Raw genomic sequence first — 13,149 nt, forward strand, 5'->3', positions numbered from 1 at the left:
CTTTTAATGATTTCAAATCCAATGTATTTTGAAGTCACTAAAATAATAGACTATGACATGAACACAAGTTATAACTTTGCATATTGAAGACACAAAATGTTTTGGGGGGGCTTTTTTAATTTTCAAACATGAAAGATCTTAGTATTTAGCTCGAGCTAGGTCCAGAGATACTCCAAATCTTTAAAAAAATTAGAATTTTACTTATTTTTATATAAAAAAAATTGAAAAAATAAAATATTGGTCAGGCCTTAATCTGAGGAGCGGGCGGTGGAGGACAAACAAACAACTTTTTTTTTTTTGCCTTATCTTAAAACATATCAACCTATTGGGGAATCATTTCTCATAGCATAGGTTTAAAATAAGTGGGTCAAACATATCATGTAATGAAACACTGCCTCACTGTACATGAATCTTTTATTTACCAGAAAACGTGTCCTCTCACTTCACGCAAACATGCCCTAGTCGTCGTTACAATATCAGCGACAGATTAAACACGGAATTACTCGATTCAGGGACTTATTAAATTCCCAATAGAGTCAGTCCGTACGGCCCCTTTGCGCCTCGTGGTAGATAATTCCCAACTTTGTGCATGAAATTTTAAGTAGGTATCAAAGGTTTTTAGCTGATGGAAAGTGACGTTTATTGTTTTGTACGAGATTAAAGTAAGGTTGACTGGTTCAGGCGCCATCTTGTTGTTAGATATTTAGAGTTTTGAGTTTTGGGGTTATTTTCAGAAATAAGGGATAAAACTTTCAGTGGAGTTCTAAGTAACTCAAATTTAATATCCTTAGGTCCGATTTCTCAAAACTTGGCTACAGTGTTAGTGCTCAGGCTTCATTAATTTATTTTTCTAGGTGATGTTCAATATGAAATTGTAAGCACTGGTATAAAGGACTGATGGCTTAGGAAGCCTGACCACTCAAGTAGCTATACTTTGAGAAACCGGCTATTGGTGCATGATAATTAGGTACAAGAAGGCACAGTTTAAATGACCAACTGTTTTTTATGTGAATTTTTTTTGTATGGATTCTCTTCAAGATTCTAAGGGTGTAGAAAGATATGCATGAATTCAAAATTAATTCTTGTAAATTTTGATCAGGGATAACCATGATATTATACAAATTTAAAAAATCTTATTTCTAAAATAGTTTGAACTTAAATAAATGATGGGAATGATGATCATCCCATGATGGGATGTTCATTTCATCATTACTCAAGTCATTTTGTTGGTTTAAGGGCTTTGTTCTAGGTCTAATCTTATTGTACATATCTTGGATGATTGGTAGTCTTGTTTTGCATCTTTGGGCTATTCCAGTTGAAATCCATACACCCCCTATGGAAGACATGACCTTAATCTCCCACACAGGTTGTGTAGATTTCAAATGGAGTCACCCTTTCTGGTAACCCATTTGAAATTCACACTCCTTCTGTGGAAGGTTAAGATCATGCCTTTCATAGGGGTGTATGTACATGTATTTCAACTGGAATAGTCCATTGTCTTGCATTTATATTAATGATCTGACGAGTGATTGCGATGATATGGTAATATCATTTATTTGCAGTATGTCTTATTTTAAAACTTTTACTGTTTCCAGATGTATTTGTCATAATAATATTGGGCTATATATTCCAGAAAATAGATACACACCCGTATAGAGGAGTTCGGATTTCCAGACTTTTTGTCCAGTCGTAACTGTTGGAAATCCAGACTTTTAAAGTGTCCAAAGGCTAAAAATCCAGCAAAAAAAGTTCAAAATCAGAAATCCTCAATTGGAGAGCTCCTTTTGGACATTTCCGTGATTTTTGCTTCATTTAATTGGATTTCCAGGCTTTTCAAGTGACAATTGCAACTGGAATTCCAGTCGTTTCCAGAAAGCAGACCTGGAAATCCAGACATTTCCTTTCATTGAAAAGTTACTCCTCTATAGGGGGTGTGCACTTATTTTCTGGAATAGCCCATTTTTAATAGGACACTCATTACTTGGTTGATTAGTTAATTATTTTGCATCATTGTCTTGCAGTTTTATGATGAGTGAATGATCAGGGATGGTTTTGATTTTATAGATATAACAAATTATGCCCAATTCAAAAACTTGTTCTATTTTTTCGGATGTTTTTTAAATGAGCCATGCATTCCTCGCATCAATAACACTTTAAATCATTGTTTGGCTGGATGGATAATTGTTTTGCATCATTGTCTTAAGCTTGAAGTCATGTTGATAATGATAAATGAATGATCAGGGATGATTTTGAATTCAAAAACTTTGACAATTGTTTCAGATGTTTGTTTTAATGAGCCATGCATTCCTCTCATATCAATATCACATCATTTTTTGGATGGAGGTAATTGTTTCGCATTATTTTATTGCATTCATTGTGATGATATGATGAGTGATTATTATGATATTGAATAGATTTATTTACAGTATGTTGAGAAGTTTGCTGACAGATTTGTTTGGGATTTAAAGAAATCAAGTTGACCCAATTAAATTAGTAAACTCTTATGCTACAACTTATCTCTTAATTGCCCTACTTTTCATGAAAATTATCAAATATCTATTGTCCAAGAAAAATATAGATATGTGTATCATTTGCCAACGATTTGTGTACTGCTGTTTTGGCATACCATTGTTTTTATAGGGCACAATGTATAGATTTGGCATTGCTTAAGCTTTTAATTTATGAGTCTAATTTTTCTATACAAATTGCTCATTTTCAAAATCTACCTTGATTGTGGTGGACTAAGGAAAAAATAATAATCATAGTAATAGTATGCCTATGCCTTTTGAACAAATTTGAATAGATCTTATTAAATGTTTTAAAACTATTCAGTGCTAAATGTCATTACAATAATATTATATGCATGTACCAATAGATTACCATTCAGGTAGCTCCATTTGAAATTCACACTCCCTGTGTAGGAGATTAAGGTTATTTCTTCCATAGGGGTGTTGGATTTTGACTGGAATAGCACAGTGTACTTGTTGGTGTTGATATGCTTTGCTTTGTAATTGTTCTTTGACACAGCATACCTGCTATAAATTTTGAAGAAAAATATTCACATAAAATTTGACTAAAAATCTAATAAGCCAGCAAGAGCAAATGTGTTTGAAAAATAACCATGGTAACCATGACTTATAAGCTTTTTATGTCTAATGACCAATTAAGAATATGTTACTATGACTAATAAGTTAATTTGATCAGTTAGTCATTGATAGGGTTACTAATTGCCATTTATGATAATCAATCATCCACCAGACTTACCATCACTTAGCAGAATTGAACAGTTTACCTACTGGAAAATATACTACACTAAATCCAACATTACTCATTCTTGAGTATTTGCTTTAAATTAGCACTATTAATTAAAATATTTTTACACAAAATACTTTGAATTGGTGAAAATTCATTTGTTTTTTAAACTAAACTACTGAATGAAAAATATAATTTAGTTTTAGTAGTGGTGTTCTGGGAGGGTTAGTGCAGTAGAAGCAGTCACCATTTCACATTACGGTATGTATTGTTGATGAATCCAAATGTGTGAAAATATTGGATCCAAAACATGATAATGATAAAATTATATGCTTTATATGTCCAATATTTGGTCTCGCTGTGAGTTTTAAAATATTGGACTCGATTACGTATTGCCCAATATTTTAAAACTTATAGTTCAACCAATAAATATGGGCTTAATCGATCCAATTTTATAAAACTGGGTTAGAATGAATCTCAATGTTAATTTTAGCGAAAAAAAAAGACTTTTCGTTGCTACATGCATTGGCTGTTATAGCAAGGATAGCTCAATATAACTAGGGATATAACATACATTATCTCTATCAACAGTGTTTGAAACCATATTAGATATTGCACATCACCATTTTGTGTTGCTTTTAATTAGCACATATTAAATTAATTTAAAATGATTTTACACAAACCAAGATCCATATACAAATTTAATCAACCATCCTAAATAGGTTAAAAAATCCATTGGCTTTTAAAACAATCACTTAGTGACTTGGTGAGCGTGTGTGTGATCGGGTGCAATTAATGGTTTTTGTGTAGTGATCCGTATAATACAGACCCGGTTATAATGAGTTGTGTTTTAGAGGCATTTAGATTGTCAATATTTATATCGATATTTTGCTGTCAATCTTAATGTGCACTTTCATTACATTAAATATACTACATGGTATTGGTACTGGAGCTTGTTTGTGACTGTCTTTAAAATGTGTGACTATGAAATTTGTGGCAATTTTTTATATTCTTTTAACATTTTTACTAAAAATTATAAGGAATAGATGGGTACGGGTGCATATGAATCGTATGATACTTGCGTATCGTTCCATGCCAGTACTGACCGTTTGGGAAGTCACAGGTACTGTTGGCAAAATTTGTAATTTGGAAAATGGACAGAATATGGTGAATGCAGAATTAACTGTGGCATCACGTACACAGACACAGTACTTCTTGGAACTCCCTGCCTGAGTTCCAATTATTGCAACTGGGCCTAATTGGTAATTATGTAAAGATTTTGGTCTCAATTTTTCAATCTACAAGCCATTCCAACGCACATGTGCATAGCAGTATGTTCTTATTGTAATATTTTTGCTTATATTTAATGTACATGCACCTGTTTAAAAAGCAGATGAGAGCATTAACCACATAAGATGATAATTGGAGCCAAGAAGGCCCTATCTGCAATAGCTGCCAGGTGTCTTTATTATGTGTAGGCCTACAATATAGAATACAGAAATCGTCAAATGTGTATAGGGCAGCCATTGCAGAAAGCTCCTTGAACTAATATTGTACTATCCGTAAACATACTGTCATGTAACTTATGCATTCTATAAAAATTACGTTGAGTGTGAATCTCTTAATCAAAACATCTGTTTTTTGCGGAAACATTAAAATGACTTTTACACCAGTTGACAGCAGATAACAAAGTTACCCATCTTCATATTTTTACTATATATGGTAATTTTCACCGTATAAGATATGGGGCCAATATAGTTGACAAAAGTTAATTTTCAAAATTGTTGCATTGATGCCATCTCATCAAATATCTAAGTCCCTCTAGGTGTTTCATTACTATATACCAAATTTGCTTGAATTGAAACAAATCCCCCAGCAAGTCAGTCAAAAAAATAATGCGTTTTTATTTTTTCGTGACGAATCCATGAAATAGGATGTTTTTGACGCATACCTTTTTGCAGTTTATTCCTCCAGAATGTCCAGATGTGTCTATCATTTTCTGTGTTGCTATTTTGCTATGTAATTTTGAAAAAAAAACCCCAAAAACCAAAAGAAACCCCCAAAAAACCTGCACCTTGCCGAGCCTTGATTGTAAATCACTTGCCTCCTCTTCCCCATTTCATATTCATTGCTCCCCCTTCTCTTTACTCATCTATTGTCCTTTCATTGTTTTCTTAAAACTGACACATTCATATTTGTAATGTGATACTATTTATGTATAATGTGGCAACATAGACCCTGAATTATTTTTTCATGTTTACAGTAGCAACCTGTTTCATCCAAATATTAATATAAAATTGTTGCATTTTAAAATTCACTTTATATCTGTAAAAAAGAGAAAAAACCTGTGCAATTTGTGAGAATGACACTTCAATTTGTTCCAATCTATTTGTAACAATAGCGTATGAATCACCGCAGCAATAAATAGAATCGTGTGTAAAGAAACAATAAATGTAATTGTCTGCCTCACAATACAAGTGAAAGTCATTGACAATACTTTTAGATCTTTTTTATTTGTGCTATGTCTGTCAAAGGTGAACCTGTATAGGATCCACAACATGCTCATCTATCAGGGCACAGTTCTTTAATCTCAATAAATGTGTACATTATTTAAATGACCTTTGAAAATTTGGGTACAAAAACTCATACCCTACAACTTGAGGTCAAATTTTGCACTATGATTGTTTAATTGAGGTTATTGAACTATGTCATTGGGATGAGGCCATTGTGGTCCATAGCGTATGCTGTACCTTTAACACTTTGAATGGTGCTGTAATCATTAGCAGATTGGTTTTTGTCTCTCTTCGGAATCAGGGTTGCCAAACTCGCAATTTTGTAGTCCAATTGCACGACTTTGAACTTAAAACTAGACTCACTTTAAATGGTTCCTGTGATTTTGGCGACTTTAGGTGATTTGAACAGAAAAGGAATAAGTGTAGCAAGCCTTTTTGGGTGGATTAAGCAAATATGTAATGTATCAAAATCAGTGGCAGCACCAGTATTTTTTTTGTGATGGGGCAAAGTGAATTTCCGTGGGGAGGGGGGAAAAATTGACCAATTTTGCACAAAATTGCTGCAAAAAGTGAAAAATTACGTAATTTGGGTTTTTTTTGCCTTCAAGTGGGGGGAGGGGAAGAAAGTTTTTTTTGGGATGCCCCCCATGTAGCGCTACCACTGATCAAAATTGAGGGGAAAATCATGAAATGTTTAAAACCAGTTTGGATAAGATTCATAAAATTTGCACTCTAAACATGCTAAAGTTGATTCCTGACAGGTTAGATTTTTTTGACAGATAAGCATGACTTTGCAAGTATCGCACCCACAAAACTCACAAAAATGGGTTTTAGCAACTCTCTTTTTTGATATTAGGCATGCGATAGGTGCTATACGGAAGTATACGCACTGCTATTACATTAAAGTATACATTTATTTTAGGCATCAGGAAAGCATTCTTCTAGTTGTGGTGGGGTGCGCTCACAGTTCTGCTGGCCTTATCCCCTACCCCACCCTACCTCAGTTAATATGCCAATGTCTTCAATATAGGCCTATACTGTATTTGCTGTTTTAGGTATTCAAATCCAACAATTGTTATGGCAGGGGTTGTTAAAGAGCCAAAGGGCCAAACACTGATACATATATGCTTGAATGATGGCCATGCAAATACACCCCAGTTTCTTATGTTTCCTTCACATTTTAGAGCTTGTCAAGAGCCAATATCAATGGATGCCCAGCTTTAGTTGATGTGCTACCTGTTCAGAAATCCTGGTTTAAAGAATTGCTGTGATGAGCTTAGTACATATTACAATGTGTTGCAGAATGCCAGAATCTACATGTAATCCATGCCAGGTCAGAAAGGGTCATATCTCAGCAGTTGGTATGGACAGGTACTTTCATTACACTGCCTTTATTAACACACGATTGAACGAGCAAAACGGCGTACAAATCACACCGATCATGTTTGCTTTCACATGTCCTAGTCTTTATTCTTATGTGTTTTGTGACTTCAGGGGGGATCTTAATGCTGAAATGTATGACGAATAATACAACGGCATGAGGTTTATTACGAACTGGAATTAGTCGTGTGCAGCCAGCGCAGGTGATGGTTAGCATGTATTCCTCCGAGTATGGATGAAGAGGAACCTAGCCTTTAGTCATAAAACCAGGCGAGAATCAGGGTTTCTCGGAGGCTCATAACCTTTTACAATTTGTAGTCACTTCCTGAATAAATGTTACAATTGCACATTAGTAGCAGCCTGCAAATTGACCAATCTGCACAGATATTGAATATGGTTTCATTTTAATGTAATTAACCATTATGACAATGCTGCTAGGCAATTTGCCGCTCCCCTTTGGCCTATTACAGACTTCAATAATTTAACCCTTCCGTACGGAGGTGCATTAGTACAGTTGACGAGTCCAGAAATGTTTTTTGGAAAAATTTTAGAATTTTATGTTGTCAATACCATATTTGATATCAGCATGAAAAATGCATTCAAATGAGTACAAACATGCCTAGTATCGGATTTGGTTCAGTGTTCTTGAGTTTTACTTGATTTAATGATAAAATGCTAATATTGAGCACTTTAGCACAGGATGAGTTTACAGCCATAATCACCGAGGACAACAAAGTATTAATGTCACTCTGATTTCGATATTGAAATTAAAATATGGATTTGTTGTAATGTGTGCTACACATCTAGTTTATGAGTGGCATATAAATGGTGATATATTGAACCGCAGGTGTTGTGGGATTTTAAAATGATACTGTGTTCGTTTTATATGACATTATTAATTATTGTTTCTCTTGGAGTTGTGGCTTGCTACTGACATTTATTTTTTCTGGTAGGCAGCTTCCGACTTTGGCGGTGAGATGTTTTTGGGACAACGCTCTGAGGAAAATTGGGTTAAAAATTGTCTGGGTTTTAACATGATATTGTAAATCACTTTTTATCAACTAACACTGTAAGATTGTTAAAGTTGGAAATGGGTAAAAGGTTAATAAAAGCAAGCAGACATAGCAAAGTTTTTGTGGATTTGGTAAATTTGCATTAAATAAGTAATTTGCACACTCCACGTTATATTAAACATGGGTTGGAAGCTTTAAAAACCAGGTATTCGAAAATCAATTTGTGTTTTGAAAATCGTTCAAAGATGATTGAATTACATGAGGATGAAGATTGAAGAACAATCATCTAATAAAGTACCGTACTTAATTAGATGATTCTACCTCTATACTGACTTCAACAAGACATAATTTGACATTAGTAAATATAAAACAGACGATTATTATATGAAACAAATTTTTAAAGTGGATTTCCTTTTTTTATGTACATTTTATTATTAAATTCTCAGAAAACTCTTCAAAACCACATTTTTGTTAATAAATGACGGTGATATATTTGATTAAATTTCAAATCAAATTGACTTGAAATGTGTACTCTTCAATATCATATTTTTTCCATTGAAGTTAATGATGACCAATAGATGAATAATACACATGTACTCAGTTGCTATGGTTACAATAAGATGATAAAAGAATCCTTCATTTTCACGTTTAATGCATTATGTTGTTATTTGATCAACCAATCCATATTCTTGCTGCATCTGTGATAACATCATCCATTCCTACTTGAAAAAATGTTGAATCATACATGTACACCAACCATGGTTGCTATGGTAATCGGCTACCATAGCAACCCGTACCAGGGATAGGTATCCTGCTCTAGGGGAGGTCATTTGGGGTTAAAATTGGAACTCTATTGTTGACACACAATACATAACACTTTGGATAAAACTTTCAAATATTTTGGTATAGAAGGTTTTGACATCATGACATGAAGTATTTTTGATAGAGGTAGGGGTTTACTTTTAATACCCTGAAGCTTATGTTGATAAAATAGTTTGGTAGTACTCCTGGAACACCTCAATATGTAGCACCAGTCTATGGTTTTGGACTGTTATTAAATGAGATGATAGAGATGGCTAGGTAAGATAAGTTACTTGTATGGTTTCTTCTGTGGTGGAAGTACTAGACAGCCACAGTCATCTCGCTTATGCTATATACATGTATGAATTATGATGCTTTTCTTTCATGTACTAGTATGTCAAGTTCTGGATGCATGTGTACATGGATGATCATAAATAGTGTTTTGTCATTAATTGCCATTGTGTTTTGGAGGATGACTGTGTACTTATGTGTCGGCCAAACTCGGGAGTTATCAGGATCATTGGTAGGTTGTACAGGCACAACAGCCCGGCACAATAGGTTCTGTGTGTTTATCATTTGTTTCTCTATAGTAGCTTAGAGATTTAGAGGGGGGACCTGGCGCGAACCCCCAACTAATGTTTGCAGAGCGGCGCCTGACTTTGTGTGGGCGCCAAGTCGCCGCAGTAGTGGCGATGGCTCGACAGCGCCCCCTTCTATTGAAAAGTCCGGAATCTGCCCCTGATAGTGATGGGAAAATGCAATGCAGAAGTAGATCTTCATCAGTATTTAGTTCAATTCATGCTTTTAGTAAAATAAGCTAAAACATCATGTCAGGTTAAGGCCCTTCACAATTGATTCTTAGTTTCCTGTTTCATGGTTGAAAACAAGGCATGAGGTGACTTTTAATTATTAATTATTAATTATCTATTATTTTCTTTATTTTAAAAAAGTGGTCACAACCTACATCAAGCCATTTTGACAAGGAACATGCATTTAATTATTTAACAACTATGTTTGATTTTATACATAAGTAATGGTACAGTTATGTTCTTTGTTTATTCATCATTATTGTTGATATGAGCCAAGTCAGAAAGTAGCAAATGGAAGTCATTAAAAGTTATTTTAAAAGAGAAAATCCAAAATATAAATAAAATAATTAAATATTTTGCAATTTTCTACTTTGGACGCGGGCAGGAAACAGGAAACTAAGAATAAATTGTAAAGGGCCTAAGCTGTTCTTGTTGTACATGTACTACTGTATTTTATGTTTGCTATGTATTTAGGCCTATATACAAAATAGTACAGATTTAAAACAGGACATGGGCTCTGTACTGTGGCCTTTTTATCATGTTTGTAGTCTATCCAGGCATTGCATGGTTGTCAAAGTTTCTAGCTGGAGGCTGGATCAGACTGCCGCTTGTAAATGGTCAGTTGTGGGCAGTCAGACTGGAGAGAGTTGTTGTTATGAACAGAAAACATGGACACACAATCTGGAAACTACGTGTATTATTTTCTTAAAGACAATAGCACCATTATGTGGCTACTTTTGGGTAAAAGGAATCAAAGAACTATTGAAGCACTTTAATGTTTTATGAGATAGAGCATTTGCAATATTGGAATTGCACTTTGTTCTTACAGCAACATGAAAAGGGTAAAGTCCGAATCTGACTCCACATCGCAGCGCGATGTGATGCTGTAAAAATTTTTTATGAGCTCGACAGTGAAAATTGTCATCGCCCGGTTGAAGTTTCGGTCTGCGTCAGGGAGTGGATTTTGTTCAACTTAATAGCATCGTGCTGCGATATCGCAGTCGTGCATGCTTATGATTGGCTGCTGGAAAATCAAGGTCGGCAAGATGATCAAAGGAGATGTAGACCCACATGATTTTAAAACATTGCAGCATCACACAACGAAATTGAAATGTGCGTTGTAATTTCATCACACGATATATGCTGCGATATTCTAAAAGCATTGCAGCATCGCATAGCGATGTGATGCGGAGTCAGAATCTGACTTACGGATTTCTAAAGTTGACTGATAGTGTGTGTCATTTCAAACTAAAAATGAGAGTGAAAAGAATGGCAGTATATTAATCAACAAAACTATAGTATCTAGATGAATATTGTTGAGAGCATGAACAGCAAGCTACAGTGGATATGTAAATTGTGTATTTTAAACATTGATAAGATTATTTTATTTAAGTAGTACATATTTCTGCAGCCATGAGGTTGTTGAGTGAAATTCAAATTTTACATTTTGTGCTCCAAATAGTAGGATTTTCTGTGATTTATTCTGATAGGAGAGGGGAATATCATTTTAGCAAGCAGGAAAATCCCAAAGCCCCATGCCCCACACCCCCCCCCCCTCTTGGTGCCACCGCTGTACAAGTCAAGTTTCTCTGTATTTTGAAATTGTTAGTTTCTTTCACTATGATTAATGAAAGCAAAAGTTTTACAGTAGTGGCAAAGGAATTCGTTATTGAGACTACTGCATATACAGTAAGCCAAATAATTAAGGTACCAGTTATGTTCACCCCTGTATATCCTAAACAACAACAAATATGTCAAAATTAAAATAAGCAGCCAATACCTGTACTCTTTAGCTCTGGTTTAAGACCTTATTTGTTGAAATTGGTTGAGAATTAAAGAAACAGTAATCTGAAACCTAAGAAAGAAACAAAATCAAAAGTTGCACTTTTGTGTTCTAATCAATGAAAGCACAACGCCTGTTTTAATGTGCTAATCAGTTGAAGCACGACGCTAGTTCTCTTGTTCGAGAACGTGTTGTGTACAAATCAATAGGTCAAGTATGGAGCAAACTGCAACTTTTGAATTGGAATCTCTGTGGGTTTTTGGATAGTCGTATCTTTATTTCTTGAACAATTGCAACAAATGAGGTCTTAAATTCGAGCTAAAAGATGCAGCTACTGGCTGCAGCTATTGGCTGCTGGATCCAATTATGACATATGTCTTTGTTTAGGATATACAGGGGGTGAACATAACTGGTACCTTAATTATTTGGCTTACTGTAGATGACATTTTCCAAGAAGTTTACATTTTTCGCACAAATAAAAAATATTCCACTATATACATGTAGGCCTATGCAGTAACTTATACAAGTTTAACAGGCAAACAGCATCTAGGATGAATTGTTTAGTTTATCATATCATTGTGTTACTTAGGTACCAATTCAATGCAATTGACATCCTGAAATAAAGCTAACCTTTCATATTTTTGTTTTCTATTTTTGTACACAGGTCTGAAATCTACATTTAGCAATCTGTGGAGTAGACAGTAAACAAGAAGATTGCATCGCCAAGCAGATTGCATCGCCAAGGATTAATCTCAGCTATCATCAGAATACCCAATTGCAGGTGTAGCTAGCTGGTCTGAGGGCTTGCTGTCCCAGACGGACCTGGACGGGGATTACTAAGTAAGTTGAATATGTGCATGTTATAATTGTGTATCTATATATTGTGTTTCAATATCAGTGGTGTAGTGTGAGAATAGGCCTCTACCATTTTTGTTGAATATGAAATAAGGCTATGAATGTCAAAAAATAAGGTTTGTTATATTGTCTTAATATATAGGTTTGCTATGTTGAGGGCTTGCAAAATATGGAATAGGTTCGCTATGCCGAAGTTTCACTCCATCAAATATTATATTCAACATAAAGAATCTTTGACATGGCAAACCTTAGACATAAACCTGGGTTAGTCCATATGATATCAAGGAGGTCCCCACCTGACCCCCTCAGATTTGCTTTATATTTTAGTCATATGTTGTACCTGTAAAAATATTAAAACCTGCAAATTTGAGGTCTGTAGCTCTTACTGGATTTTCTGTGGTAGCCATTTAAAGTTGGCGTATGGGGGTCTAAATTTGGACTCAAAAGTTGCTCTTTAAATAAATGTCATCTTTGGGAGTCTGTGACTTCTTTACAAAGAGAGAGAGAGTCTAAAACCTTGTATACACACTAACTGCATGCCCAATTTGTCAAAAAGTTTTTTTTTAAAAATCGGTAATTCGCGTTGTGTCACGGGGTCATTACAAAAAAAAAAAAAAATGTAATGTTTTGTAAACTGGCAAGTTTAGCCCCCTAAATTCACATTGTTTGTCATATTAATCATTTTATGTTGTTACTGATGCTAAATATAGGTTAAATACAATACATATCCAAAAAATGGAGGT

The 13,149-nt window shown here is 34.6% G+C and overlaps 1 protein-coding gene across 1 annotated transcript in view; it reads left to right on the forward strand.

Moving 5' to 3' along the window:
* LOC140169670 (vang-like protein 2) overlaps nt 1-13,149 on the forward strand; it is a 190,505-nt gene that overhangs the window by 101,459 nt on the left and 75,897 nt on the right. Inside the window, exon 3 of the mRNA XM_072192956.1 lies at nt 12,216-12,391. The gene's annotated coding sequence lies outside the window, so the exon portion shown is untranslated. The remainder of the gene's footprint in view (nt 1-12,215; nt 12,392-13,149) is intronic.

Source organism: Amphiura filiformis, chromosome 14 (assembly GCF_039555335.1).
Source record: "Amphiura filiformis chromosome 14, Afil_fr2py, whole genome shotgun sequence".
NCBI lineage: Eukaryota > Metazoa > Echinodermata > Ophiuroidea > Amphilepidida > Amphiuridae > Amphiura > Amphiura filiformis.